This window comes from Blennius ocellaris (genome assembly GCF_963422515.1).
Source record: "Blennius ocellaris genome assembly, chromosome: 11".
In the NCBI taxonomy this organism is placed as follows: domain Eukaryota; kingdom Metazoa; phylum Chordata; class Actinopteri; order Blenniiformes; family Blenniidae; genus Blennius; species Blennius ocellaris.
Genome location: NC_137660.1, coordinates 1693189 through 1704467, shown reverse-complemented (window position 1 = coordinate 1704467; position 11279 = coordinate 1693189).

The following is an 11279-nucleotide window of genomic DNA, read 5'->3' as shown; positions in this document are numbered from 1 at the left end:
AGAGACAATATTCATTTGTCATGAGACGCAGTCATGACATGAATTCTGACCCAGGAATGTGATGGCCTTTCACACCTAGAGTGGGGAAGGGGGGACATTCTCCAGGACCTTCCACCCCCCCTTTCTGCTCACAAGACTCTCCCCCCATGCAATCAGCCAGTCACTGATTGGTTGAAGCTCTCAGGCTTCGACACCTCTGAAGTCACACGTGGACAAAAGGCTTTCACCCAGCCTCCATTCGAAGAGACTCTTGCAAAAGCAAACTCCAAGGAGGTGAGTTGCTAGAGGAGCAGCTCATCCAGCGTTAGCACACAGCTAACACGACAGGCCGGCAACCAGACGCCTCCACTCCTTAACTCATCTGCTGACCCGACCACGAGGGCCAGACCTTCCCCTGATCCAGAGACCAGCACCCAGAGTCTGATCTCCAGGGAAACCAACCGGTTCCTCCAGGACGGGACCAGGGACTCTCACAGAACTTCTTTGTGTTTTTCCTGAACAAGCAGGAAAGCCATCACAGACCTGAGCGACCAGCTCCTCAGTCTGAACAAAGGGACAACCAGGCGCTGCAAAGAAGGACAGCTCCTGAAACACCAACTCCATCTTCTTCTCCTCAGCCTGCAGAACCAGCAACCACAGCTAGCAGGAGGTGCTAACTACAGGAGAAGACACCAGCTTCCCTCCAGCACGACAACTGAACTCTTCCAAGGAAGTGGTAACAACTGGGCATTACCTGAGATTAGTTAAACTTGATGCTATGCATAGAACTGTTTAACTTTATGAAGATGTGTTGATTCTGTTACAGTGATCGCGTTCTGATGATAATATTAGGCACCGTTATCAACTTGTAAACCACTGTTAGCTCTGCCACAGACACAGGGTCTGCATGCTAATCTGCTTTACTAACTTGTTAACTCGCAATCCTACACATATCACATCAAAGACAACATCACACAGTAACTGAACACCATCTGACGACTCCTGACGTTTTACAAGACAAATCGCAGTCACATCAACTCATTCTAGAAATGGTCCTTTAGCAGAGACACACAGAAGCAGATGCTACGGCTAGCTTCTATTGTTCCATTGCTATCAGCACATGGCCGAGCTGTAAAGGACAGACCTCGTGTTCTCTGACAACCTCCATTTGGAATGTAGTTTCTTGTGATCCGCCATCTTGTTTTGTAGTTCCATCACACGTCTCACACACACACACTCCATCCAACTCTCTCTTTCTCTCTCCACACACACACATGCACCTACACACACCAAGCTGTATATAGGTAGTTAGAATCTGTGTTTTATTTGCTTTCATTGTTAATAAATATAATGTTTGGAATCGTACTTGCTGTTTTATTAATGAGCACAAAGGTGAATGAAATGTCGACCTCTTCTGTGTTAAGAACTCCAAAATCCTTCAAGCTTTACTGTTAATTCTGGTAATTGTAATTAATTTAACTATTAATTCAAATTCCTGATTAACTGTTTAGTATATCTTATGAGACTGATATAACTGAATTGGCTATCATTTCCTGTTTAGACAGGTGGAGCTCCGAGGTTCTGATACAGATCAGATTAAATTTCAACATTATTAATAACTATCTTTGATCATTATTAATCATTATCGATAGCCAACCAAAACATAAATAGTGATCCATATGAGGACATAATGGTCCCAACATAGGGTACGTCCAAAATGTCTCTCCTTTCTCCTTATCTATGGACTTTACCTTAACCCTTGGATGCACAACCTACCAGAACTTACACTCGTCCACAAGTGGGGTCAAAAATGACCCCAATTCAAATCAATGTGTTTTGGCAATATACCCCGGGGTTGCTATCTTCAAAATCTTTCAAATAAAGAGTTCTAATATCTTCCTATTCCAGGTATTCCTCATAAAACATGTTTGTGACATGAGGCCATTTGCATTTTTATTTATTTTTTCATAAATTTTAAGAAATTGCAGTTTTTGTATCATGACCCCACTCTTCCACAAGCAGTTCCTATGGAATCTTCTATGAAACTTAATTCTTAGCAACTCTGACAGTCCCACATACACATCTGATATCATCTCACACATCTGATGCAACTTTGACTGTCAATACTGTCCCACTTAAACATCTGATGTCAGCAGTCTCACCACCCTGGAGGTCATTTTTACACAGCAACATGTAAGAACATGTAAGTATTATCTCCATTTATGAGCTTATTTTTCATTGGCAGATTATGATGTGTGATCAAATTAGTGACCAGATTAGCCTACTTTGTTGTTAGCTAACAGTATTGTATTTAGGTAGATAACACGGTATTGTGTTCGCTAACAGTAGCCAACTGTATTGTTATATGATTTATAGTTTTCTGTGCATTTTAAACATTGTCCTTTCTAATCTTTCTATTTATTTATCTAAAGTAACATGGCTGCTAGGAGGCCAGCGAGGAGCCCTGTGGACCTTGTCATACAACTGGTCCAGGACGGATGGGTTATGTAGAGGACTCCTAAAAAACATACAGACTGGTACATCCCAGTTCTTCTCACTTCCATCAGCACCTCTTCAATTATATTATCAGACATGAACAGCTTCCTTGCATCTATTGGGGAGACAGTACTAAACCCAGGAGCAGGCCCTGGCTGACAACCTGGAATATTGTGCCGTGGTGTTTTAGCCTGGCTGGGCGATAACTCTGCCCAGTAAGAGCCTTAGCGGCTCATTCTGTTGGACACAATATCCATTTCTTCTTCTGAGGACTCATCAGAAGACTCCTCTGTGTCTGACTGGCCTTGTTCAGTGGGGGACAACAGTCTGGGTCCTCTACATCTGACATGTCACATTCTGAGTCAATGCCTCTGATGGGCACTTCATCCAATCTGTCCTGGATCATTTGTATGGAAAGTCCACAGGGATCATCGCTGGTGTCCTAGCAGCCATGTTACTTTAGATATATAAAAAAAAAAAAAACATTAGAAGGGACAATGAATGCACAGAAAACTATAAATTATATAGATGCAGCTAACAATACAGTTGGCTACTGTTAGCGAACACAATACTGTGTTACCTACCTAAATACAACACTGTTAGCTAATAACAAAGTAGGCTAATCTGATCACTAATCTGATCACACATCATAATCTGTCCATGGAAGTTCATAAATGGAGATAATACTTACATGTATGATGTGTAAGTGGGACAGTACTGACAGTCAAAGTTGCATTAGATGTGTGAGATGATATCAGATGTGTATGTGGGACTGTCAGAGTTGCTAAGAATTAAGTTATCGAGGTATCTGATACAGATCAGATTAAATTTCAATAACATAATTAATAACTATCTTGGATAATTATTAATTATTATCGATAGCCAAACACAACATAAATGGTTCCTTATGAGGTAAGAAATCCCTACAGGAAAGTGAAGAAACTGAAAGGAGAAGTGAGAGGAAGGAGCAACTCCAGTATAAAATGATAAAAGGATGTAAACATGTTGAGAGGTGAAAAGAAGAAAAGGAGGAATGTACAAGAGGAGATACTATAAGTGAGGAGGCAGGGACAGAAATTAAAGATGGGGAACAGATTAAATAGAGACGCAAGAGAAAATGTGACCGACTTAGACTTAAAATATAGCTACTTTACCCTCATGCAGGGTTCTGCAACCCACGACTCCCTGTAGCTTTTTTGCATCGTTTCAATTTAACTGCACAGTTGAAAATCCTTCATGCATTAGAGGTGAATAATGCAACACTTGGTTCAGCAGCTTGTCCAGTGATATACTTAATTCACAAAGGCCTTCTACTGCAGGTGATCCAGTAACCTGATGTAATTTCTGATCTCGAGAACAGTGGCTGGTGACAGCATCCATGTGGAGTCTCACAAGGTTCAGTCTTGGGGCCCTAAAGTTTTCTCCCAGTCTCAAAAAAATACAATTCAACAATGATGAATGGTGTGGATTTACCTCTTCTGAAAAGAAGCGATCATTCTGTCGACCCAAATGTGTTTTTTTGGTCCGAGTCAGAGCAGAGTTGAGCGAGAACCAGACCGGAATGCAAGGAATTTGTTGTGTTCTCCATTACCTCACTAGGGAAAATGTTATTTCACTGCTTCTCCACTGGGTGTCAGTGTAAGTTGTTAGCTGAGTGGATTCACCTAGTTTAGAGATAGGAAGGAAGAGTATCTGCCATGCTGTTGGAATGAATGCTGACTAAAGATTGGAACAGTCGATCCATGCTCTCCTGCTTCTTCCTTACACCATCCACCATAACAAATTGGCGACGAGGTAACCCACCTGCAATACTACAAGTACAGATGAGTATTTTTTTGCTAGAGTAGAATTTTTGCTACTTTTATGGCGATGGCTGCCGGTGTGCCCAGTCCTACTCAATTTTTGCCCTGTCCTGGAGTGCCTACTATTCCCTTCAAGACATGGATGAAGATGTTCGACAATTATCTCCTGGTCATTAATGCGACGGGGAATGCATGGCCGGTTGCAAGGAAGAGAGCTGTGCTGCTTCACTGCCTCGGAACAGAGGGTCAGAGGATCTTTTACTCACTGCCAGATACGGGTGATACATACGACTCTGCTGTTGCTGCCTTACAAGCTCATTTCACACCTATGACGAATGTGGTGGTGGAACGTAACACATTCAGAAGACGAGTCCAAGGTCCAGGTGAGACTGTTCTTCAATATGTTGCTGCATTACGAGAGCTCGCAACATCATGTGAATACGGCGATAGAAATGATGAGATGCTACGTGATCAGCTTATTGAGTCCATCGCCAATGCAAAAATTAAAGAAAGGTTGCTGCTAGAACCTGGCCTCACTCTGGACAAGGCTATCACGATTGCCACACAGATGGAGTCTGCAGCTGAACAGGCTAGGCGTATGGCTGGAGAGAAGCCTACATTACCAGTACAGGCAGTGCAAAAGAAACAGCATAGACCACGGTCCCAGAAGAAGCTGTATACGCCTACAGGTACTACCCGTACTGCCCAGTCCTCCCGTAAATGTTTCAGATGTGGAGCTGACAATCATCTTGCAAATGCACCCTCATGCCCTGCTTCCAAAGTGACGTGCAAAAATTGTCACAAGAAAGGACATTTTGCAAAAGTGTGTCAATCTGCTCGCACCCAATCAGTACAGGAAGTGGAGGTTCCTGAACTGACTGTCCTTTACATTCGAGGGCCAGCCAGCACGTCTGATAAAATCCTATGCAACGTAAAAATCAAAACTGCGAATTCGTCAGCTCATGCCATCAACCTTGTTGTTGACACAGGGTCCGCTGTATCCATACTGCCGAGCTGGGTGTTCAAAGAACACTTCAGTGCCTCTAAATTGACACAGCCTATCGTACGACTGGTCACATACTCCAAGACACAGATACCTGTGTTGGGATGCCTTTCAGCAATGGTATCCAGAGATGACATCACCGCCCCGGCGGTCTTCTTCGTCGTGGAGAATGGTACACCCCTGCTGGGGATGGATCTTCTAAAGACACTGAAACTTCACATTGTCGGTGGAACTGTAGTGCCTGCCCGTCCTTGTGCTTCAACCTCAGGTGCTTCTGTCATGCAACTGTCCACCTCCCCTCCTCTCATCGGATGTGCCAAAAACTTTGTACACCGGGTCAAGGTTTCTGCATCTGTTGCCCCGGTACAACAAAAACTGCGCCGATTGCCTCTGTCTGTTAGAGGTGCTGTCACAGACGAGATAAACAAGCTCCTGGCTGCTGGTGTGATTGAAAGATGTGACGCTTCTCCTTGGGTGTCTCCCATAGTTGTTATACGAAAGAAGAAAGGAGGCATTCGAATGTGTGTCGATCTGCGGGAGCCAAACAAAGCGGTCATTGCCGACTGCTATCCGCTCCCACACATAGACGAGCTGCTGTCCACTCTGCGGGGAGCTGCAGTGTTTTCAACGATCGACCTTGCAAGTGCCTATCACCAAGTGCCCCTACATGAGGAAAGTCGGGACTTGACCGCTTTCATTACTCATGAAGGTCTGTTCCGTTACTGCCGAGTGCCTTATGGCCTTTCCTCTGCACCATCTGCATTTCAAAAGATGATGGCTACCATTCTGGATGGCCTGCCTGGAGTGCAAAACTACCTGGATGTCGTCATCATATATGGACGCAACAAGACAGAACACGACGCTCACCTGCAGGCAGCCCTACAGCGCCTGAAAGATGCAGGTTTACTCCTGAATGAAGAAAAGTGCTGCTTCAACCAGTTGAGTCTTCGCTTCTTGGGTCATGTCGTTTCGTCCGAGGGCATCAGGCCTGAAAAAGAACACGTCGCAGCTGTTCTTAATGCCCCTGCTCCTACAGATGCCCCAACTCTACGCTCCTTTCTGGGCTTGCTGTCATGGTACTCCAAGTTTCTCCCTAACTATGCGACGGAGTCAGAGCCGATGCGCGCATGTCTCAGAAAGGATACGGACTTCTCTTGGACAGCTGAGGCACAGTAGAGCTTTGAGAGAGTCAAATCGCTGCTGGTGAACAGTACAGCCCTGTCACTTTTCGACCCATCCCTGCCATCGGTGGTGTCCACCGACGCATCAGATTACGGTCTTGGTGCTGTGCTCACCCAGCTTCATCCTGACGGCACAGAACGCACAGTTGCGCTTGCTTCCCGAACACTGTCAACTGTGGAACGCAAATACTCCACTGTTGAAAAGGAAGCATTGGGATGTGTCTGGGCAGTTGAAAAGTGGCGTACATACTTATGGGGCCGTAGATTTACACTACGTACTGATCATCAGGCTCTCACCACACTGCTTACCACAAAAGGAATAAACCGTGCTGGAATGCGGGTCGCACGCTGGTCTGCCCGGCTCCTGACCTTTGACTATGATGTGGCCTACCGTCCTGGATCTGACAACGCCATTGCTGACTGCCTCTCCCGTCTCCCAATGTCTGCACCTGCCGACCCTGCCCTGGATGCTGAGCCAGAAGTGGTTGCATACATCACTGCTGCTCTTGACGCCCTGCCCATTACTGATTTCGAAGTGGCTGCTGCTTCCTGCACAGAGATGTCTGCACTCCGTCAGCAGATTACACGGGGCTGGCCAAGGCAAGGGAAAGCATTGAGTCCAGAGCTCGCTCCATACTTCAAGGTACGCAGTGAATTGTCCATGAAAGATTCTTTGGTGCTTCGCGGTACACGCCTGATTGTACCTGTCTCATTGCGTGCTGCTCTGGTGGCCCTGGCACATGAATCACACCAAGGTGTTGTGCGTACAAAGCAACGCCTGAGAGAGTACTACTGGTGGCCTAAGATGGATGGCCTAGTTCACTCGACAATCCATACATTCCAGCCCTGCCAGTCTAACGACAAGACTGCCATGCCTCGTCCTGCCCCACTTCAACCGGTGGAACTCCCAGAGAGGCCTTGGCAAAAGCTGGCCATCGATATTGTCGGTCCATTCGAGACCGCTGCCTGGAACTGTCGATACGCCATCACTCTTGTCGACTATTACAGCAAGTGGCCAGAGGTTGGATTCTCTGCAACAGTCACCACCAAGGATGTTACGTCCTTCCTCTCCACTGTTTTCAGCAGACAAGGAAACCCCGAGGCCATAGTGACAGATAATGGTCCTCAGTTCGTCTCTGCTGGCTTTGCTACTTTCCTTGCTGAACGGGACATAGCTCACCATAGAGTTTCTGTGTACTACCCTGCTGCAAATGGCTCTATCAAGCGCTTCAACAGAGTTTTGAAACAGAATGTGCAAATGACGATCTCACAGTCTTTGCCATGGAAACCTGCCATAACGGTTTTCCTGATGACTTACCGTGCCACTCCGCATGCCGCTACAGGTGTTTCACCTTTTCAACTCCTGCATGGCCGTAGAATGCGCACAAAACTATCAGTGTTGCCACCTTCACATGCTGAGTTTGTTCCTGATGCGCGAGTGCGAGAGAAGGTGGTGCGTCATCATCTCAAGATGAAGTCATACACTGACCATAGGCGAGGCGCGCGCACTCCTTCTTTTAAGGAGAGGGATAGTGTGCGTGTGAAAACACCTTTCCATGTACCCAAGGCTCACCGAAAGTTTGGAAACCCACAACGCATAAAGAAGAAAGTGGGCCAAAGCACCTACCTCCTGGAGGATGGTAGAAAGTGGAATGCTTGCCACCTAGCTCCTGGCTTCAGTATTGATACAGACTTACAGGACAATCCTGAGCCACATGCTTCCACTCCAACCTGTCCTACCCAACCACGAGCACGTAAGAAACCTGCTTGGATGCAGGATTATGTGACTGAGTAACTGTAGGTTCAGAAGGTAGACTGCCAACACGTTTTGTTTTATTTTCTGTAATACAAGATACAAAATGCAATGTATATGTGATTTAAGTTTTATTCCACAGAATCGTTCATATTGGTGTTGGCTTAAATCTGAGAAATTCTTCACTTTGTTCACAATGCTTGATTTGATTTAGTTATTTGTTATGCAGAAAATGTTATTGGTTATAACTGCGTTTCATGTTTACTGCAGTTCATTATTTACCCCAGAAGAATTTGTTTTTTTACAAAGAGGGGAAATGTTGTGTTCTCCATTACCTCACTAGGGAAAATGTTATTTCACTGCTTCTCCACTGGGTGTCAGTGTAAGTTGTTAGCTGAGTGGATTCACCTAGTTTAGAGATAGGAAGTAAGAGTATCTGCCATGCTGTTGGAATGAATGCTGACTAAAGATTGGAACAGTCAATCCATGCTCTCCTGCTTCTTCCTTACGCCATCCACCATAACAGAATTATTTGACTTTTTCTGCTACTGGACTAACTGCTGCACTGACAGCCTCAATGTGCTCAAACCTTCACGAAAATTTGCACATACATCAGAAGTGATGAACAATGTCATAGTTTATGGCCACTGCACATATGTCTGGTAAAATTGATCCATAGCACCCCGTACTTTGCTGTCATGTTTGCAATGTAGGGATTTATCACCTCATATGGATCACTATTTATGTTATGGTTGGCTATTGATAATGATTAATAATTATCAAAGATAGTTATTAATAATGTTGTTGAAATTTAATCTGATCTGTATCAGATACCTCGGAGCACCACCTGTCTTAACAGGAAATGAGAGCCAATTCAGTTATATCAGTCTCATAAGATATACTAAACAGTTAATCAGGAATTTTAATTAATAGTTAAATTAATTACAATTACCAGAATTAACAGTCAAGGTTGAAGGATTTTGGAGTTCTTGACACAGAAGAGGTCGACATTTCATTCACCTTTGTGCTCATTAATAAAACAGCAAGTATGATTCCAAACATTATATTTATTAACAATGAAAACAAATAAAACACAGATTCTAACTACCTATATACAGCTGGGTGTGTGTAGGTGCATGTGTGTGTGTGGAGAGAGAAAGAGAGAGAGAGAGTTGGAGGGAGTGTGTGTGTGAGACGTGTGATGAACTACAAAACAAGATGGCGGATCACAAGAAACTACATTCCAAATGGAGGTTGTCAGAGAACAGGAGGTCTGTCCTTTACAGCTCGGCCATGTGCTGATAGCAAAAGAACAATAGAAGCTAGCCGTAGCATCTGCTTCTGGTGTGTCTCTGCTAAGGGACCATTTCTAGAATGAGTTGATGTGACTGCGATTTGTCTTGTAAAACGTCAGGAGTCATCAGATGGTGTTCGGTTACTGTGTGATGTTGTCTTTGATGTGATATGTGTAGGATTGTGAGTTAACAAGTTAGTAAAGCAGACTAGCATGCAGACCCTGTGTCTGTGGCAGAGCTAACAGTGGTTTACAGGTTGATAACTGCTCCTAATATCATTATCTATAGAACTCAATCACTGTTACAGAATCAACACATCTTCATGAAAGTTAAAGAGTTCTATGCATAGCATCAAGTTTAACTAATCTCAGGTAATGCCCAGTTGTTACCACTTCCTTGAAGGAGTTCAGTTGTTGTCCTGCTGGAGGGAAGCTGGTGTCTTCTCCTGTAGTTAGCACCTCCTGCTAGCTGTGGTTGCTGGTTCTGCAGGCTGAGGAGAAGAAGATGGAGTTGGTGTTTCAGGAGCTGTCCTTCTTTGCAGCTCCTGGTTGTCCCTTTGTTCAGACTGAGGAGCTGGTCGCTCAGGTCTGTGATGGTTTTCCTGCTTGTTGAGGAAAACACAAAGAAGTTCTGTGAGGTGTTGTTTCCCTGGTCCCGTCCTGGAGGAACCGGGTGGTTCCCTGGAGAGCAGACTCTGGGCGCTGGTCTCTGGATCAGGAGAAGGTTTCCTCGGAGTCTTCGTTGCAAGAGAGGAGTGGAGGCCCCCAGGCCTCTGGTGTTAGCTGTGTGCTAACGCTGGATGAGCTGCTCTCCAGCAACCCACCTCCTTGGAGTTTGCTTTGCTAGAGAGAGAATGGAGGCTGGCTGAAGCCTTTTGTTGAACGTGTGAATTCAGAGGTGTCAAAGACTGAGAGCTTCAACCAATCAATGACTGGCTGATTGCATGGGGGAAGGTCCTGCAGACGGCCCTCCACCCCCACTGGGTGTGATGGTCAATCACATTCCTGGGTCAGAATTCATGTCATGACTGTGTCTCATGACAAATTAATATTGTCTCTAACCAAAAAATGAACAAACTTTCTGTGGTCCGGTGAAATCCCAACAGTAACATTTACTAAAAGCAACACATTTTACCGTCGTCCGGGAAATTTGGGAGACATTAAACATCGCAGGACATTAAACATCGCAGGAACAAGCTTTTCCATAGATAAGGAGAAAGGAGATACTTGTTGGACATACCCTCAGGCATATATTCACACACAATGGCCCCAAACTTTGTGATATCATCCTTGAAATTGGTAGGGATGCAAAGCACATAAGTAAAAACAATAATGTCACTGACAATCTAAACCAGGGGTGTCCAAACTCTGTCCTCCAGGGCACCTGTCCTGCATGTTTTAGTGACCATGTTTTAGTGTTTTAGTGTTTCAGCAGACCTGAATCTAATGATGATGTCATCACCTAAAACCTGCAGGACTCCAGCCCTCCAGGACCCAGTTTGGGCATCCCTGGTCTAAACCCAACAGGAAGTCCACCATTTGGCGTCAACTGTGGCATTGTTGTTGAGCTCCTACAAGAGGCCTAAACATTGGCTTGTATATACACAAGTCCTTCTACAGCAGCAGTTTTGATTAAAGAATAAATTTAGCAGAAAAATGAAACCTGCTGAAAATGTACATGTTTCACTGGTTTCAGACATGGGCGGGGCAACATGGCTCCACAACAACGTCCACAAATCAATGGTTTTGTACTCTGACGTTACACCAAACC